Source organism: Delphinapterus leucas, chromosome 9, assembly GCF_059928025.1.
Source record: "Delphinapterus leucas isolate spDelLeu-1000000601 "Yukka" chromosome 9, BTC_Dleu_Yukka2, whole genome shotgun sequence".
NCBI lineage: Eukaryota > Metazoa > Chordata > Mammalia > Artiodactyla > Monodontidae > Delphinapterus > Delphinapterus leucas.
Window position 1 is genome coordinate 106,079,897 of NC_143137.1, and position 21,111 is coordinate 106,101,007.

The following is a 21,111-nucleotide window of genomic DNA, read 5'->3' on the forward strand; positions in this document are numbered from 1 at the left end:
GTATCAGGGCTTCCAGAAGAGCCCACCCTCCCCATACATCTGCTATAAGCAAGTCTGATGATCAGGAGTCCGGAACATGAGTATGACTATGGGATACTGAGAAGGGTTCTAGAACCCTTAGGTTAGAGTTGTGGATCAGTTAGTAGGTAACAGAAAGTGAATGAGTGATTTACCTTACTTTCCACGGGTAGCAGGAAGTTTGGAGTTAGTCCCTCTAGCGTTAGTCCAGCAGCTGAAGGGCATCACCAGGGGACTGGGTTGCTTAGCTCTTCCAGCTTCCACATCTCTAGCACGTCCACATAGCTTCAAAGTGACCCCAGAATCTCCAATAGTGTTCCAGCAATTTGGGCAGGAAGAAAGAAAAGGAAAAAAAAAAAAGAAATTAAGTGAGAAAAAAAAGGCAGTGTGTAAATCAGAGAGCAAATTTTTTACCACAGATGGTCAGCAGACTTGCACTTAGATCTCATCAGCTCAGATTTTAAACTGGCCACCTTAGCCTTAAGGATAATGGGGTCTCCTAAACCAGGGCTCTGATAGTAAGGAATAAGGGGAGAGTGGTACTGATTAGCAGTGCCTGCTGTCCCAAACAAATATTATCCCTAAACTATTTTTTTATCCTATATTTTACTTTAAAGAATGGAGGGGAAACATTATGTATCTGTAAATAGCCTTTTAGAAAGGGTACAATTATATAGTTATACAACGCCCTGGAGGGCTCCTTTCTTCTAAAATCTCTTTAAAAACTGTTCAAGGTTAAGGACATTTTTATCTTAATTTAGTAACTTGCAGTCGATTATCTTGGAATGACATCCTCTCTCTGCAGATGTTCTGTCAGGCTTTAGAAAATTCTAGAAGTGGACAGAGAAGTGTTATGGTACATGTATTTGCAATATGCACGTCTTTGAAATGAAATCCATTTAGGGACCAAAAGGCATTTCATGTCTTTGCTATACATTTTCACATATTTGCCTTTCCAGAATTCCTTTGAGCAAATCTGTTAGATGTAACCCATCCGTTTCTCCCATCTGAATTCTTTATTACTAAACATTCTTCAGTATGCTCTCACTCCCCTCTGTCAAAGGCGTTTCTCTGGGTCCTCACCCTTCTCATCTCATATGTGAATGTGTATCTTAAACTGAAGCAACAGTCTGCTATGACTTCTCCATAACTTGAAGAACCCGTCTTTGTGGGAAAAAAAGTAGACTTACTAACTTAAAATGCGCGCAGTGTTTCTGAGAATTAAAAACTAAGATAAAAACGTAAGCAATGGAAAAAACTTACAGTTGATCCTTTTCAAATACGTTATTTTACAGAGAAGGCAACTGAGGTTTAAAGAAAAAATGCGTTAGTTAAACACTAAATAATAAACCTTAAACCTCAGTGGAGCAACACATGGACGGTTCATTTCTCACTCACTCAGGAGTGTAGTATGGACTTTGGTGGTCTGAGGGTCAGTTTTCTGCTCAGTTATTCAGGGACCCACCACCTTCATCAAGTGGCTCTACGTTTGTCCTAAAAAGGAAAGGAGAGAGGAAGCTGCAAGCTACAATTATCAACTCGTTATCCTTCAGACATAAACTCTTCAGGTCACCTCTGGTCACATTCTTTGGAATAGAACCATACCCAGATGCAAGCGGAGATGGAGAATGTTGTTCCTATCTTGGTCCTAGTGATGCCTCTACAGGCTGGAGGAGCTAATTAAAGTGTAGTCAACAGCTCGTTGTTTCTGCCACAATGAGTGATTAGCCTAAGACTGTGGATTAATTATGTGTGTGTGTCACATATACATATAATACACACAAACCTATGTGTGTGTATATATACATTTTTTAGCAAGAGTTGACACATGGGGCTTCTGCCGTATCAAAAGAGTACAAAATGCCTCTTGTTGCTTTTTCTTAATTGAAGTTGACTACTACTATCTATTTCCCTTCATTTTGCTACCTCCCCCCCGCCTTTCAGTATTATATGAAAATTCTGAAAGAAATAATTTCAAAGTTTCCAGTGCTTTTAAAGGTAATAGAATACTCAGACCTTAACAATTTTCCTGTGTGAAACTTTTGCCAGACTAAAATAGTTAACTTATGAAAAGTAAATTTAGATTGATACAAAAGAGAAAATAAGCTGATTTTTTTTTTTTACACAAATACCCTGAGCCAGGGTGGAAAATAAATAGAAAATTGGAGGAATTTAGATCCTTTTGTTGTAAATTTAAATATTTTTAATTGTAAAAATAATACAGGCTCATTGCAGAAACTCCAAAATTGAAAGGATTTAAAGAAAAAAGGAAAAATAACTCAAAATCCCATTTCTGATAAATCATCTCTGTAACATTTTTGAGGGTATCTTTTGAAACTTTTTTGTGACGGGGTGCATATAAATACAATGCAAGTATAAAATACCTTTCATTATTATATCAAACTACAAAACAGTTCTATAAGTTTTTTATTTAGTAATATAAGTATGATTACTCATCACCTAATAAAAATCTGCAGCATCATTTTTAATGGTTGAACAGCATTCTATTATTTATTTAACCAGTCCCTACTGTTCAACATTTAGATTATTCCTGTTTTGCTTTGCTAAACAATGAGACAAGCATCCTTGTTCATATGTCTTTGAGCATTTGTTTATTTCCTTAGAATGGACTTCTAGAACTTGAATGGCTGGTTGTCACTTCTGGTACATACTGACATATTGTCTTCCAGAAAGGTTACCGTGCTTTTTATTTCCACCAAGAATTTAACATCCAGTGTGGTTTCTTACACACACTCATCAGTACCAGTATTATCAATATCAATACCAGTATTATCAAGTTTTTTAAAACTTTGTCATTCTAGTCAGTAAAATATGACACCTGAATTATTTTATTTGTATTTCTTTGATTAATAATAGCAAGGTTGAACATATTTTCATATCTTTATTGGCTGTTAATACTTTTTAGTTTGTGACTTTACGACATCCATTTTTCATCGATGTATAACAACCTTTTATATATCAATGTGTTTATTTTGTTTGTTGTAAATGCAATTTTTTCTCTTCATTTATTAATTTTTATTTTGTGTGTGTTGAACTTCTTTAATACTGTCAAATCTATTCAAAAACCCTTTAATGAACACAACAAATGTGGAAAATCAGTCATTCTCCTGCATTTTGTAATCAATTTATTTCCTTTTGGGCAGTATGGAAATGTAAGTTCTTATTTCATCTTATGGTTGGAAAGAATCTATTCCCTCGGAAAGGGATTATAGTCTCCATGATGCAGTAATGGGAGATTTTATAGGGTAGGCAGGGTCTACAGAAGAAAAAACCCTAAATCACACTCCATTGGTGGTTGCCTTATTTATAAAAATGGCATTTAAGGTTGTGTGACTGCCATCAGGTAAGCAAAATTAATTTTTAGCATGAAATACTCCTATCAGCAAGAACAGCCTAGGATAGGCTAGCAGTAAGAAGTGAGGGGTTATGGGATTGGGGCATAGCCTGTGTTTCCTTCAATACAGCTGGAAATTTAAACTCTGGGGCTCCTGCTTGATCCAATCAGCCCAGCTAGTATGTGTTGCCAGGTAGGGTGAATAGACTCTGAAGTACAAGAGCTCATCCTTGGTCCCCTCTGGAAATGAGCAGAGAATACTGTGTCAAGCAGAGGTGATCAGTCCATGGTCTGGAGACTTGGACCTCCTCACATAGTCCTTAAAGTCAGGGTGAGACAAAATGCCAATACAAATTATATTGATGACAGTATCAATGAGGTGACGTTGAGTCCTTTGACCCAACGTGTGTCTGCAGTGTGCCATCCATTAGTAAATGGGCAAAGCCATTTGACAGATCTATCTGATACAGTGAATGAATGTGACACTCATATTTTGAAAAACTGAAACTGTATCCATTTGTCAAGAACAGTGGCTACTTGTTCTGCTTTATTCCCCCTGGTAGAACTAGATAACATTGCAGACAGTAAGACGTTCCGGCATTTCACCCTGGAGTAGCCCCAAAACTGAAGAAGCTGTCCTATCAGTAGTTAGCTCCTTGTCACCAAGAATATTAAAGTAGATTTGTATGATTAGCAAATTAAAGAGACTATAGTGCCTACCACTACTGTATTCACTAAGGCACCCAAGTTATTCTAAAGAAATCCTAATAATACATTAGGACCGTTTTGAATATTTTTATTTGATTAGCCATAATCTTCTAGTTATAACATCCATCACCATCTTGACCACTGAAACTTGGCCTTCTTTTCTTACAGCCTAGCCCTGTGGTCTGGGGCTAATCACTAACCTGCTTAGATACAATTTTCTTCTCTATGAAATAGAAACAATATTATATGCTTTGAAGGACTGCAGGAAGATGAGCTGTAATGTTTATCAAGTGCCTAGTAAGTAGCCTGGCCCATAATAAATACTTGGCTAATTGTAGATGTTAGTTTCATTTATAGTTTTATTTCCAAACATTGCTCTTTACTTTTGGAACTCTAAAATTTGTTTTGAGAGTGGAGGACTTGTTGTTTGGATTCCTCCCACACTCTCTGTATATTCTGTACTTCTATCCCTAGATCATTTATATTAATGGAATAAATGATCTTTGGTCTGGTGATTCTAAGGTGACGAGGAGCTAAGTGGAGGTTCAGTATACAACTGGAAGTATGGATTTTCAGGCCCAGTGCAAATGTGGGAAAGGCATTATTCCCACATTATAAAGGGGGTAAAGACCTCCAACTTGAGGAGACTCTGGGTTGAGAGATTTACAGGTACTGTGTTTATCCTACAGGGTACCACAGGGGCTTTTATGTTCTGTAGCAAGAATTTGCACCTTATACCCTTGTAATTAGAAGTAAAGCATACCACATAACTAATATCTAGTAAGCATTAGAGTTAGAATAAATACCATTTATTTAACGTTTCCTTTGTGTTAAGCATTTTACAGTTACAACATATGGATGGATACTATATTGTAATGGTTAAGAGTGTAGTTTTTTGAGCTAGATAATCCTGGATTGGAATCTCGTCTTTATTACCTCTTTTTTTGTTTTATTGAGGTATAATTGACAAAATTGTAAGATAGTCAGAGAGTATATCATGATGATTTGATATACATATGCGTTGCAAAAGGATCCTTCCCATCACGTTAATTAATACATCTAACAGCTCATGACACCTTTTTCCTTTTTTCCTTTTTGTGGTGAGAACACTTAAGTTCTATTCTCTCAGAAAATGTTAGTTATACAATACAGTATTATTGACTGTAGTAACTATGTTATACAGTGGATCCTCAGACCTTATTCATCCTGCAGCTGAAAGTTTGTACCCTTTTACCAATCTTCCCCTCTTTTCCCCACCCACACCCCAGCCCCTGGCAACCAGTTTTCTACTCTCTCTTTCTATGAGTGTGGCTTTTTTCTTTTTAGATTCCATATATAAATGATATCATTTGTATTTATCTTGTCTGGCTTATTTCATCAGCATAATGCACTCCTGTTTCATCTATATTGTCACAAATGAAAGGATCTCCTTCATTTTTTTAAGGCTGAATAATATTCCATTACCTCTTAAATGAGTGACTTTTGGTACATTGTTTACACTTTCTAAGCCTCAGGGTTTCTTTTCTTCTGTAAAAAAAAAAAAAAATATATATATATATATATATATACACACACTAACAGGTTATTTTCTGATATGTGGAATGTTTGTTGAATCAACAAATAATTAGTTGAGATCATAAAGGTGACACTTAGCACTGTATTAACATTTATTAATACTCTCCCTGTTAATTTCTACAATAAATTGTATAATAAGTAACAATAATAATAGTACTACTAGTAGTTTTAGAAAATGCATAGGATGTGCCAGGCATCATATACTGTACTACCCTCCTTCATGTATACCACAAGTTACATGTGGATATCATCTTTCACGTTGTTTCCTTTAAAGAAAATTGAAGCTCAGCAAGATTGAGTAGCTTGCTCCAGGTATGAACTCAGGTCTGAATCACTCCACATATAGGTTCTTAATTACTCCATGTCTTTAATTCCACATCTGCATTTGTTTGTTGTTGTTGTTTTTAACTTTTCAAGCATCTGATCTGAAATTCCTTTCTCTTTGGGAAATTTTCCACTTTGTGGGTCTTGATGAGAAACAGAGCCTTCCTCTCGTTATACAAGCTGAACATGTCAGATACACTGTTTACTCACATGCTCAGTCTCCCTTACAGATGGAAAACAGTCGGGCGACCTCGGGTTGGCCAACTGCACTCCTCTCTTGGATTTTGAATTACGAATAAATGATGTAAAGAAGCAAGGCCAGCAGCACTGGGTCAACCTCCTGTTTCCTGTTCCTGCTTGGTAGCAAGGCCAGCTAGGACTTATAACATCACTTTGGCCTGACCCTATAATTGCAATAGCATAGCCTTGGCTTTCGGTTGTTTAGTCTGCTTCTAGTTACTGAGACCTAACCATAAACTACCAAAAGTTTCCTTTTCTGCTCAAATTAGCCGTATATGGTTCCTGATGATTACAAATAAGACCTTTCCTGATATACAATGGTGACCTACTTATCCAGGCAGTTGTAACATCGTCCTGGCAGGGACAGAGGGCAGGCAAGCTCCTTGAACAGCTGAACAAGAAGGAAAAGACCTAAGAAGGAAGAATTGAAGCCAGTTCTGCTTGTGTTATAATTCTACCCGCAGCTGCCTCTGTTTCACAGACCACATGCTAAGGACCATGTCCCTTCCCCTGTAACAGACGAGCAAAGTAGACCCAGGCCTTCCAACCCAGAGACCAGCTGAGCTGTACCGTGGACAATCTAGGATGTGAAAGACTTCACTCAATGTCTTTGTCACTTGACACATTGTTCCTCTCTTTGGGAAGTAGCTTCTTTGTGTGACAAGAATATGCTAAACCAACACTTAAGTGGACAGAGGTGAAAGATGCCAAAATTAGCTACAGAAAAAAAGGCTAAAGACTTGTATTTTCTGTTATTTGAAGGTGTTAAGACCCCACATAGAATATGAGTCCTTTAAAGGAAAGTTGTGAATGGCCCAGGGAATGTTGAATTTCCATGTGGCAATATGTTCTTGATCGGTCACGATGATGATGATGGTAGCATCAGTAGCATTTATCAGTGTTTCCTGGGTGAGAGGCACTTTATCCTAATGACCTTTTATCCCCATGACGACCCTGTGAAGTAGGAAATACTGTTTCAGCATCTTCAGGGTTTTTCTTTGTTTTTTTTTTTTTAAATCAGGAATTTATCCTAGATCAGAGTTGGGTGGTAGAACGACCAGAACTGGACACTAGCCTTTCCTGAATTCCCAGAGTGTGATCTTAGCAGTTGTATCGCCTGATGCAGAGCCATGTAAATGTTGCCAAAGCAATGAAACGTGTACCTATTTCTAACAGATTCTAACTCAGAAGCTCTGGGGTTAAGTGCAGAGCAGTTGAGTGTGATTGTCTTTACAGACAGTAGATAACTTAAGAGAAGTTGTTTAAAAGTATATTTGCATATTGCACTACACTGTCATATCTGTGATTGGTTAGCTATTGAGTAACTAACACAAATCCCAATCCCATCTCTAATCTCATTCATCTCTTGTATGATATTTGACCTAATTGAGGCAGTTTTTTTTTTTGTTCTTTCCCACAAACACACATCGAACATCCAAAACGTGCTTACCATTTGTGAGCATATTCTCTTAGTTATTTAGGAGTTGAGTAAGAGTGAGAGAGAAGGGCTTCCCTGGTGGCGCAGTGGTTGAGTGTTCTGCGTGCCGATGCAGGGGACGCGGGTTCCTGTCCCGGTCCGGGAAGATCCCACATGCCGCGGAGCGGCTGGGCCCGTGAGCCATGGCCGCTGAGCCTGCGCATTCGGAGCCTGTGCTCCACAACGGGAGAGGCCACAACAGTGAGAGGCCCGCGTACCGCAAAAAAAGAAAAAAAAAAAAGAGTGAGAGAGAAAAAGACACATAAATATGAAATACGGTCATCATTTTTTTAATATCCTTTATGTTGTTAATCCCTCTTAGCATTTACTGCCATTCACTCATTTGTATTATTTGGGGTATAGCAGTTTATTCACACAGCGTTTTTACATATGGCTTATCATTTGTATTCTATTTTAATAACACTAATAATTATAGACTATCGACAAACTCATCAGACCCTACATATTCATTTCAAAATCATGAAAATAAGGTGGAAAATGAGGTGTAAAGTGGAAAATCTATGTGTATGTTTTCATTGGTGGAATGAGGAGCTACCTGAATATCACTCCTTTAGCTTTTCCTTCAAATGGTGCACTTTTTCCTCCATGCATAGGAGTCACTTCCATTAGGTAAACAGTAGTCTTGAGGGCAAACCTCAGAAGTAGAAACAGGAGAACTTTTCAGTTATGGTAAAATCAAACATATTTTTCTTCAGTAGTGAAAAAAAAATTCTTCATGAGAAGTTCAACCACCGTGAGTTCCATGGTGAAAAACTTTCCACTTATAGATGCAACTTCCCCCAGAATTCTGAGAAATGTCTGTAGTAGAGAGAGGTGTTGCATACACCTGTTTCATTTCCTTCTGACTTTTCCTTCTCCTTTCTCTGTTGACATTAAAATCTATAGTGAAAGCACTCAGTAAGCAGTCTAGGACAATTGATATGACATTTGATCTAAATCTCCAAAGTCTATTTTAGATGGGGATGCTATGAGAGTCACAGGAGGGGAAAAAATCTAGAATTATTCTTATGTGATCAAATGTACTAAAATAACAAAAGCAAATCTTATTTCTCGCTAATAAAATAGCATTCCTTATATGATGTCATATTATGGCAGAAAAGAACTGTATGCGTCTATTTTCTTCTATATTAAAACTGCTAAGGAGTGGGGACCAATGAACTAAATCAATTGTTTTGGGTTCAAGTTGTAGTTTTTAGTAGCCATGCTTCTTAGCAAGTTTTCAGAAGCAAATGTAGTTCGTTTACTATCACCACTAAATGTGCAATTGTGTAGATTTATGGAAAAAAGTATTATCAAATATATATACTTTAAAATGATTTGTGTAGATTTATTCATATTATTATTCTCCCCAATCAAAATCTACTATATACTATGTTTTTCTTCTATAGCTTAAAAGGGGAATGTATGTTGAAACTTATTCAAATATTTATTAGGTGTCTACTAAGTGCCAGGCACTCTACTAGGCAGTAGAGATGTTGTATTAGAGGTGGAAAATGTCCTTGACCTCCAGAACTGACACTCTTGTAAGAGAAATACTGGGTCAAACTAAGTCAACAGTTTCTTTGGCTACAGAGCTTTTTACGAGTCTTGTGAATTATGAGTCTCTGATAAGGAGATGTAGTGGATAACAGATCCCAAATTTACTTGAAATCTTTTCCTTCGTGGACTGTCTCATAGGATTTATGATCCACTGAACACACCTTGAGAGACACTAGTATTCTGCAGTGGTTAGTTGTTTTCTATTAAACAACTATATACTGAATCCATGATATTATTATCTGGATGTTTTGGAGGATACAATGATGTACATGGCCACTGTGATGATAAGGGGGTCCAGTTTAGTTAAGAAGAGAAACCACAGGAGTTATAACTTAATGTAACAAAGAAATACACACACATATACATATATTTATATGTAAATTACTATTTATATAGTATACAATGTCTTCTGAAGAAGATAGAGTTGTTTGTAACTTGGGATCTCACAGGAGGTTTCACAGAGAAGGTAGACCCTGAGCTGGGCAGAATTTCAGTAAGTTAATTTGGTTCTGACCGTATGATAAAATCAGGTATTTGCACTGGTCAATCTGACCTTGATGGAACAGCATTCCATTTGCAGGGAATAGTGTGATCAAACATGCAGTGGTGGAGATTGCCAGATTGTAATATTCCAGTACCTGGAAAGTGTTGAAACATCTGCTTTCTCCACGGTCTAGAAAAGTGAATCTCAAGTGAAATGCAAGTATAATGGAGGCCAGTGCTCTTTGCTTTGTACACTGCTTTGATTCTACAACATGCAACAATGTAGTGATCTGTTTCAGATTGTCATTATTCGAGAGGGTTCTTAGTAACAGGAGTGGAAAAGGAAGACCTCTCTTCCTGTGTTTCTGCCCTATGCTCTTAAGCCAGAAAAGGCACCAACATCACTGACCTGACCTTGTCTCAGGTATCTATCAGGATCTACTAGAATCATTCTAGTGAAAGGTAACTAGACGTCCAAAGGACTTAAAAGGTACACTATAACCTTTGTATACTTTATATACCTGGTGAAACAAAAATGTCACCTGAGTGGTCCCCTTCCCTAGAAATACCAGTATGTTTTTCCAGTGCATGGCAGAACTTTGCAGGTAAAACTGGGATAAAGGTGAAGAACAGTCTTAAAATTCTAGTCCTTGAACAGCACCTAACACACAACAGGTTTTCAGTAATCTTAGCAACAGTATTCACAAATAATGACCATCAGCGTAACTGCTCTTTCGTGCCAAAATACATTACCATATTACTTTTTTTCCTTCAGCTTTACAACTTGGGTTCTATTATTGTTTCCATTTTACAGATTAGGAAAGTGAGGCTCAGAGATGCTAAGTCACTTGGGCAAGGTCACAGAGCTTGTAGGAGATAAACCTGCACCCTTACTGTTGGATCCCACAAACCAGACCATAATTTAAGTCCTTCAAAATATACCTCAGAACATTTGAGTAAATTAATGAATAAATCCTCCTAGTCAGACTGACCAGATCATTATATTAGGTTCAGCTATAAGTGGAGGAAAGTCATAATCATAGTTGGACAGTTAATACAGTAATTTACTTGCTTTGAATTTTCTAAATGATGTTTAGCTGGTAGTTTCATGATGATAACCATCGAATAAAAACAGGCATATTTTTGGTGTTTGGAATAAGATCTCATATTGAGTAAAATACATATTGATTCCTAGACCTATATGATGTGAGTAACAGATGACATTGAGATGCCATCTAGAAGTACTCCTGTGCAGTTCATCATGTCAACCCAGCTAATAATTTTAGAATGTTCAGAGTGAATGATATATGCAGCCATAAAGCATATTTCTAATCAATGCAAATAATATTTTTCCTATGCTAAACCCAGAGTTAAGTTATAACACGCATCATAAGATTAATGGGCCATTTTTTCTTCATCACTTTGCTAAATGACTTAGTCTGGAAACCATTCAGAAGGTTGCGAATTGGAGCTGAGCAGTAGTAGTGAGACTGTGCCTCTGATGATGAAACTATTTCCACCCCGACCCCTACCGCTCCCTTCTTGGGAAAGAAGGCAACATTTCTCCTAGAAAAAGTCACAGGTTCATAAACTGGCTTGTATAATATGTTTGGAGGAATAGTGTGTCTTTTAAGCAGAGCCTATCTCGGCATATAAAATAATTTTTACCTACCATTTAATGAAATTAACACTTTGAGGCTAGGTCTTTTGCCATTTGACTCCTGGATCACGTCTATGGATATACTTTTTTCTTGAGACGAAGTGTGAACCCAATATAGTATCCATCATTCAGTCTGTCTAGCTGATGTACATCATCTGAAGCACAAGCTCCCTGAGGCCAGGCACTTTATCTGCTCTATCAGTGTAGCCCTGATGCCTAGTGTCTAGCTTTTGGAGATTCTTAATAAACATTTGTACTGAATAAGGTATGTATATGGTGAGCAAAAGTTGGCTTCCCATTTTACAGTCAAGAGTATCCCACTCATGTTCTGTGAACACTGGATAGCAGAATCTTACTATGTTATTTTTCTGCTCCCTTTGCAAGTTTCCTGAAAGGGCATTCCTGTCCTTAGAATGTCCATCTCCTCCCATCTTCCCGGAGAATAACTCTTCTTTCTTAAATACTTAGCCCCATTATTGACTCTTTAAGATTGAATGTATTACCTCCTTACAAACAGAAAAATGCAGTGCTTTTTTTTTTTTTTGGACATTTATCACCAGAAAATTATTCTAACACCTGAAATTCTGGACCTAAAATGCCTGGACTAGTGGTTCTCAAAGTCTGGTACCCAGACCAGCACATCAGCTGCACGTAGGAATTTTTAGAAATGAAAGTCTTGGGCCCTGCTCCAGGCCTACAGACTTGGACCCTCTGGGGTTGGGGCCCACTACCTGTTTCAGCAAGCTCTCTTGGTGATGCTGATGCATACTCAAGTTGGAGACCCACTGCTTAGACCTAGAACTTAAGGTTTAGGCTTTGGACAGATCTGAGTCCTAAACACTACTGAGACACTGGAGTGACCACGAGCAAGTTACTTCTGGGAACCTCTTAGCATCTGTGTGCCTTGCTTAGCTAATAGTGATTTTAATTAATTAGAATAATGCACACGGTGTACTCAAGAGAGTAACCAAAGCATACTTTATGTTCCATAAGTTCTAGCTGTTTACCATTATCATCAATCAGAGCTTACTGACACGTCCTGAAGACATTCTTCTAATAAGTGTAATAATGTGGTTTGTAAAATTAACAGCTTAGAAGAGCATATTACGAAGTTCATCAGACAGGGTCTCAGCAGGAAATCAGGGGTACATCAATAAGGATAAATTGAGCCCAATGTAGAGAATCAAGAGATAGTGTAGTGCCCTGGGTTCAGTAAAAGTGTGGCTACTTTATAGGAGATGAAAGAGAAAGGAAGCCTTGCTGGAGAGAGAGTCCTCCCCAAAGATGCTGTGACGCCCCACAGAGAAGCACTATACGTTAGTTGGGGGATGTGGCCAACTCCCAGCAATTTGGCAAGAATTAATACCCTAACTTCACTCCCCTCCTTCATTCCCTACAATCTTCTATTGGTACTCTTCATTGGTGAGCCAAACAGAAGCCAGAGCAAGGACACTTACTAAGATAGGCCATGCAAGCCATCCATATAGAGTTGGGTGGAGAAAGGATGTGGAAGGGCAAATAGGACATATTTCCCACAGGTGGTGAGCGAGCTGTAAAATCACTCGCCCTTCTAACATCATTGCCATTGCAGGAGCATGGAGGAGTAAGTGGTTAGTTCTGACTTGGCAGATCCAGGAGACTGTAGGACAGAACTGGTATATGAGTTGGGCTTTAAAGGTAGATTTGAATTTTAATGGAGAGTATGGAGTAAGAAATTGTGAAGAACCAAGGGAAAGGGAGATTCATTGCAAATGGAGAAAAGAAAAGTGGCATAAAGACAAGAAAAGTCAAGACTTATGGAAGAGATAGCAAATACTCTGCGTGTGACTGGAGCAGAGAATGGGTAGACGAAGGCTGAAAGTTAAGATGAAGTCATCCTTGAATAACATTAAAGTTTCCTCCTTTAACCTCAATTTCCACCTTCTACTCCCTTCATTAACATTGGAAAATTAAAAGTGAATTTGAGTGGGCTGGTGACAATGGCAGTATGAAGCAAAGAGAAGAGAATAAGAGTAAAAAATTTAGTAGTACCTTGGTGAAGCTGGGTAAATGATGGGTGATGGTGTCACGTCAAAGCATGGGCAAGTGATTGTGACAAATATAGGCTTATTTCTTGACTATATGACTTCAGTTAAGGTACTTAAGCCCTCTAGGCTGCAGTCTCCCAACCTGTAAAATGGGGATAAAACCTTGCTTCCTCCAAGGTTTCTGTGAGGATCTAATGAGCAATGGAAGTAAGAGTTGAGTCCAGTAATCAGTTTTTAATACATATAAACTAATGTGAGGATAAGGGTAAGAATACTTGCTATCATTTATTGAATACTTATTATGTGTCCAATATTGTGCTAGTCTATTTACATATCTTTTCTCACTTAGCTTTCTTTTCTCTTATCTGCCTTTCTATAGGCAAGAGATAACTGATGGCTCGGTTATGAGGAAACCCAGTTGTGAGGAAAATGTCAGAGGGAAAATGTACCAGAAAGTTAATTCCTAATGGATCTGTCAGCCTTAAACAGAGCATGTCTGGGCTAAAATGTGTAAAATATCTGTGCTAAAACTACTTAATTGGACAAGTTTTGATAAAGTATTAACTTAATGAATAGGCATAAACAGCTTGGAGCTTTTTGGAGGGTATGTGGTAATATTAGTATTGGTGTGATGACTTTTGAAAGTTCTATGGCGTATAGAAGTCAAAAAGAAGACCCGGAAAGGGGGAAAACTCTCTCTGAAAGTTATTGGGGAAGTCTGGCTAGTAAGACTCCAAAAGGGAGAATCAGTAAGAGGCCAGGTTATTCATAGGCCTTCTAACAATGTGTCCATGAGAAATATTTACAATGATTGGATGCCGGAATAAAGGAGAACACTGGCTCCATAAATGGTAACTTATTTTATACAAACAGGCTAATGATAAAAATAATGAAAATCTGATGGATTTTTGAGAGTTTCACTGACCAAACTGAGACAAAAGTGCATAACAGCTAGATGCTCATAGTTTTAATCAGTTCACTTTGGAGTCAAGTAAAGATAGCACCTGAAATGGTAAGGGACGTTTATGCAAGGTCACAAAGATTTTTGGTGGTGCATTTGGGATATAAACCCATTTCCATAAGAATTCTTTCAGAAGTCAAATGTTTGCTTGTCAAAAATAGCATGAACTTACTTCCAGGAAAAGTTCCTAAGAAAAAATAATTTGAGTAATGAAGCACACTGATGTAACAGTTAATTTAAGAACCCAGAAATAGAGGTAAAGAGTAAAGCAATTATGGGTTAAGAGTCTGCATAAATTCCGCTGGAAGGGGGATATGGTCAGAGATGGCAATTTGAAAACAGTGAGTCACCAAAGTAAAAGTAAAAGTAAAACAGTGAGTCACCAAAGTAAAAGTCACCAAACTTGTAAAAGTTTAAATTACAAGCTGTTTTGGGGGTCTTCAAGAGAGATTTTATAGATTGAACAACAACAGCAGCAAGGATAAGATATAACGCTGTCATGTAGACTGCAGCCTGAAAAGAAAGCATTGCAGAAAAGCCACATCATCCTGAATTTATATTTCCGTGCATTTGAACAGATTGGAGAGCAGTAAAGTTGTTTTAAGAGAGAGTGATTTAAGTCAGCCAGCTTGTGAATAATACGAGATATTTTTGCATTTACATTAACTTATGTCCATAAATAACGAACTTTAACAATGAACAAAATCCATAATCCTGATAATGCTAAGAAAACTGGAAAGATACCTTTACCTTGAAAAGACAGGATAAAGAAGACAGCATAGAAATTTAGGGAGATTGCAGTTTTGGAAAAATCACATTAACATTTATTAGCTGCTACAGCTTTGAAATGTGATGATTTAAAGAAAGAAGTAGACTGTTGATTTCTAAAAGGTAATGTGTTGGCTGAAAGAGAAGAGAATCTTGTTGAGACCTAAAGTGTTCTTTTAAGGATATATTTCAATGTCATTTCAAAAAATAAACACATTTCCCATAACAAAACAGTGAGGTTAATGGAATAATGCAGGTGAAAGCTTTTTGGCCCAAAGGAGTTCCATCCTCTGGAACAAAGTTTTATTGTTGAACACACCATGACCCAGGCCTGTGAGTGCCAGCACAGTGGCTGTTTTTACAAGATCTGGTACAATATTCACAGTAGTTCTGGCCTTAGCAGTAGGCAAGGATCATTCTTTTTGTATCTTTCTGATTGCTTCCTCTACAGAAATGGGATAATCCCTCCTCTTCTAAACTGGAAAGTAGTTTCTTCCCTCAATAAAACTAGTTTCTTCTCCAGGTTGAGCTTTTCCAACTCTTAGAGGTCTAAAATGAATGATATGAAACATACTATATTTGCATCTATTTTTATTTAAGAGTTATCTAAGGAGATTTATCTAATTAAATAGGAATTTCCTAACAGATGCCAAAATAAACAATCAACAAGTTTTCTTTAAAGATCATATATATTATATAACAAATCCACCTAAGAGTTAAAATATAAGTAGGTATACAATTTAACTGTTTGAAGGTAATTTTTCTTCTTACCACTGAAGCAGTAAGCAGGTAGTAGTACAATTTGGGGAAAACAAGATTTCTGGCTTTTGTTTGTTTTATTTTGATTTGTGATATTCATGAGATCTTTTGTGAAGCCTTTGGGTATATAGTAAAATTAATGGGTTTTTAACTTTGTATTGACTCGTATTTTTGTAGGTTTTAAATTTTTCTTCTGGCTTCAATTTATACTATCTCCTTTTACTTCTTCATTTAGAAATAATGTATTTTTCTCAGGATTGCAATCTCAGTGCAGTGCTCTACTTTTCTATTTGTTGGACGTTCTCTTAGACGTCTACATTTTTGTCTAGTTAGTACATTTCTAGTTTTTTATACAATTGATAAGAACTCTTTAATCTTATGAATTCTTTATATTTTCTCTTTGGAGACAAGATTTATAGGGATTTCCTTGGGCTTAAACTAGAAAGAAAAAAGAATTTGCATATGAAATGTTGAAGGCTTTGTTACAAAGTGGGTTAACATTATATGTATGTTTGAAATAAACTACTTCAACCAGAGCACCTAGCTGTTAACCTCCAGATTAATATCTATCATAAAATATGTGCATGCTTCCAACACATGGCATTGCCTCCTATTACTGCATGTCCAGGAGAAATTGTTTTGTCTTGTAGCAAAAGGCATTAGTTCTTTGCACATTTTTTTTTTTTAATGACAGCTATCCAGAAATCAAGCTGAACCCTTGTATGTGAGGACAGAAAAGGACAATTTTTAGACGGGTCTAATATCCAGTTGTACCTTTCAGTCACTTAGAGAGAAGGCTTAGACCCCTGAAGCCCAAAGTCACAGGTTTTTTAGGATTATGGTGGTATATACCTCCAGTTTATAGAAAAAAAAAATGCGTTGTAGAAAATCCAAGTTAAATTAGGACTAAAATCCAAGTTAAATCTAGAACTAAAGTTTTACTGCCCCAAATACTTGTAAACTCTAGGTTACTGCTCTGTTGTCCATTTCATCAGTTGCAGAATATTCAAGTTAGTCTTTCAGTGCTAACAAGAACATGAAAATGCATTATGTCTAAAAGCAGAACATGATTGCCAAGCCAGATCTGCGCATTACCTGAGAGTTTGGGGGGCCACCTAAGCGGCATCTACTTGTTTGCTACTGACCTTCAGTTAGACTTGCTCAAGAATTGTTACAATGTAATAACATACACCGTTATGTACTCTTGAGTTTATTGAAAACACACAGCAAATGTGCACACACACATACATACACACCAGCACACCAGCACGCACCTACTCTAGAGCCTAGAATTTTAAGATTCAGAACTTTTTATTTGCTTCTGGATTAAGATGGACCCTGTATTTCCTCAGCATGCTAATTAGAAACTCTATAAACAATTCAAAACCAGCTTCTTAAAATTCTGTTTTACAAAAATTGATGTTAAATATTGTCCTCAGAGAGTTCTACTCTGACTTTTCAAATTGTTTTTTTCTCCCTTCATGGGATAAACAGGGTTTCTTTTTCTTTGTTTTTTTAATCTCTCATTGTAAAAAATTCTATCTTAAAAGCTGATTTATTATTTCTTCCTTAGCATGGATGACATGGGAACAAAGATGATATTTCATCAGTCTTGTTTTTATTTAAGTTGAAAGGTTATATATTTCTACTATCTACTGCAATAATGCTAAATATTTTTATAGTGCTTGTAAATCTTATGACATTATTTTTTTAGTTTGTATTTAAGGCATTTACTCAAAAGGGACCATATGCCTCAGTTCATGTCACTCTATCATCAGTGTGTATGGTCACTCAATTTTCTAATACTTTTAAGATTGGTTTTGGCCCTGAGGTTCCTCCGCCAGATTTATTTCCTTTATTTTCCCCTATATAGCACCATTTGGGCCATTTAATATGTAATTTCCCAACTCACCTTTCATAGTTATTTTAAACATATGTATATATTTGAAATACCGAATTGTCTTGTATTTTCTAATTTTTGCAAAACTAGTATCGACTAAAAATCACATCCTATTCTTTTATTTTTTTCTACACAAAATTATTGTTTTAAAATTTGTCTATGTTGCTTCATAGAAATGATTGCTTCTGGCCACTGTCTAATATTCCACCATATGTTAATACCATGTTCTGCTTATCCATTACCCTGGTGATACATACTTAGGCTATTTTCAACACTATATGTCCACCATAAAGCATTAATACACTCTTTCCACATGTCCCCTTGAGTAACAGTGCAGAGTAACAGTGCAGCCGTGGAATGGCTGAGGTAGAAGTCATATACATGCCTTATTTCACAGATTCCTCCCCAGAATAGCTGTACCATTTTCCCCTCACCAGCAATACTTGGAATTTCTCTCTTGCCATATCCTTTGTCACCACATGCTGTTAATCTGCATTTTTTAAAAGTAATCAATTTATTTATTTTTGGCTGCATTGGGTCTTCGTTGCTACACTCAGGCTCTCTCTAGTTGCAGCGAGAGGGGTCTACTCTTCGTTGCGGTGCGCAGGCTTCTCATTGCAGTAGCTTCTCTTGTTGCAGAGCACAGGCTCTAGGCGCGTGGGCTCAGTAGTTGTGGCTCCCAGGCTCTAGAGCGCAGGCTCAGTAGTTGTGGTGCACAGGCGTAGTTGCTCCACAGCATAATTTGCATTTTAACTTCTGGAAATTTGGCATGTATGGATTCATATGAAGTAAGATGTTTTAATTCTGCATTGCTCTGATTCTAGAAAAGTTAGGTCTTCATATACTTTCTTGCTATTCATGTTTTCCATTCTATGAATTGCCTATCATGACCTTCACTCATTTTTCTATTGAGTATTCTGTGTCTTTCGAGATGTAAAAGTTTTTGTATTCAGATTTTGAGTCCTTTATTGGGTTTTAGATAATGTATATGTCTTCTACCCATCAACTGTTTTTCAGCCTGACTTTGGTATCCTTTATTGTACATAAAATTCTAATTTTTTATTAAAGTATAATTGATTTACAGTATTATGTTAATTTCAGGTGTACAACATGGTGTTTCAATATTTTTATAGATTATGCTCCATTGAAAGTTATTATAAAATATTGGCTATATTCCCCATGCCCTACAATATATCCTTTTATCTCATTTATTTTATACATAGTTGTCTGCACTTCCTAATTCCCAGTCTGTATCTTGCCCCTCTCGCTTCCCTCTCCCCACTGGTAACCACTAGATTGTTTTCTATATCTGTGAATCTGTTTGTTTTGTTGTATTCATTCATTTGTCTTATTTTTTAGATTCTACTTATAAGTGATATCATTACAGTATTTGTCTTTGTCTGACTTATTTCACTAAGCATAATACCCTTCAGGTCCATCTATGTTGTTGCAAATGGCACAATTTAATCATTTTTTATGGCTGAGCAGTGTTCCATTGTGTATATATGGCACGTATTCTTTATTCATTCATCTGTTGATGGACACTTAGGTTGCTTCCATATCTTGGCTATTGTAAACAACGCTGTTATAAACACTGGATGTGGGTGCATGCATCTTTTCAAATCAGTGTTTCTGTTTTCTTCAGATATATACCCAGGAGTGGAATTACTGGATTATATGGTTGTTCTGTTTTGTTTTTGTTTTTATTAACATCTTTATTGGAGTATAGTTGCTTTACAATGGTGTGTTAGTTTCTGCTTTATAACAAAGTGAGTCAGCTATACATATACATATGTCCCCATATCTTCTTCCTCTTGTGTAACCACCCTCCCTATCCCACCCCTCTAGTGGCTACATCAGTTAACATTCCCACCAACAGTGTACCAGGGTTCCCTTTTCTCCACATCCTCGCCAAGGCTTGTTAGTTTTGTTCTTTTTTATGATAGCCATTCTGACATGTGTGAGGTGATCTCTCATTGTGGTTTTGATTTGCATTTCCCTGATGGCTAGTGATGTTGAGCATCTTTTCATGTGCCTGTTGGCCATCTGTATGTTTTCTTTGGAAAAATGTCTATTCAGCTCTTCTGCCCATTTTTTTAAATCAGATTTTTTATATTAATAAATTTATAATTTTAATATAGTTAAATTCATCACTTTTGCTTCATACAATGTATGCTTCTTTATTTTTCAAAGATCTATTTCATCTCTTACCCTGAAATCACAAATATACTACCTAGCAATTTCTTTTATTCTCTCTAGATTTTATTTTTCACATTTAGATATTAAAACTATTGTATTTTAGTTTTGTACATTAGGTGGAATTATATAACATAATGGTTAATAGAATGATTTCTGTGGGGTTTAAGTTCCAGCTCCACCATGTACTTCTTAGGCTAGTCATTTTATCTCTCATACCTCGGTTTTTCCACCTGTAAAATGAGGATAATAGTTTATGCCTTGTGGATTTTTTTGTGAAGATTAGGTGAGCTATATAGGACTGGGTACAACATAAGTGATATCACTAGGTTAAGATCCAGTCTCATATCTCTTTTCAAAATGAGACTGTTTCCCCAAAAGCTGTAATTCAGCTTCCTCCATTGGACTATGATTCCATCTCTTTCATGTGCCAACTTCCTATCTGTATATAGCTCTATTTCTAGGCCACCTGTTTGATTTGTTTTCTTGTTTGCCATTTCTTCCAAGGGCATCACACAGTTCTTATCTATCATGACTTCCCAATATATCTTAATGTATAGGGCACATTCTCCATTTTGAGCTTATTTTTCAAAACTACCTTAGCTATATGGAGAACTTTATTCTTCCAGATACATTTTATTTTATTTTATTTTATTTTAATTTTGTATAGGAGATAGAGCAATCTGCTCTTTTTTTTTCTTTTTTTTTCTTTTGGCTGCATTAGGTCTTCATTGCTGCGTGTGAGCTTTGTCTAGTTGCAGCGAGGGGTGGGGCAGGAGGCTACTCTTTGTTGTGGTGCACAGGCTTCTCATTGCAGTGGCTTCCCTTGTTGCGGAGCACAGGCTTCAGGCTCGTGGGCTTCAGTAGTTGTGGTTCGTGGGCTCTAGAGTGCAGGCTCAGCAGTTGTGGTGCACCAGCTTAGTTGCTCCGTGGCATGTGGGATCTTCCTGGACCAGGGATTGAACCCATGTTCCCTCCATTGGCAGGCAGATTCTCAACCACTGCGCCACCAGGGAAGTCCCCCGGATACGTTTTAGAATCACTTTTTTATGCTGTCCCTCAAAAAAAAAAAAAAAAAGCTTGGCCTTTTATTACAGTTG

The 21,111-nt window shown here is 36.9% G+C and overlaps 1 pseudogene across 10 annotated transcripts in view; it reads left to right on the forward strand.

Moving 5' to 3' along the window:
* The window catches only part of LOC149748476 (metabotropic glutamate receptor 7 pseudogene), a 72,983-nt pseudogene that overhangs the window by 19,821 nt on the left and 32,051 nt on the right, over nucleotides 1-21,111 (forward strand). The gene's annotated exons all lie outside the window — the stretch shown is intronic.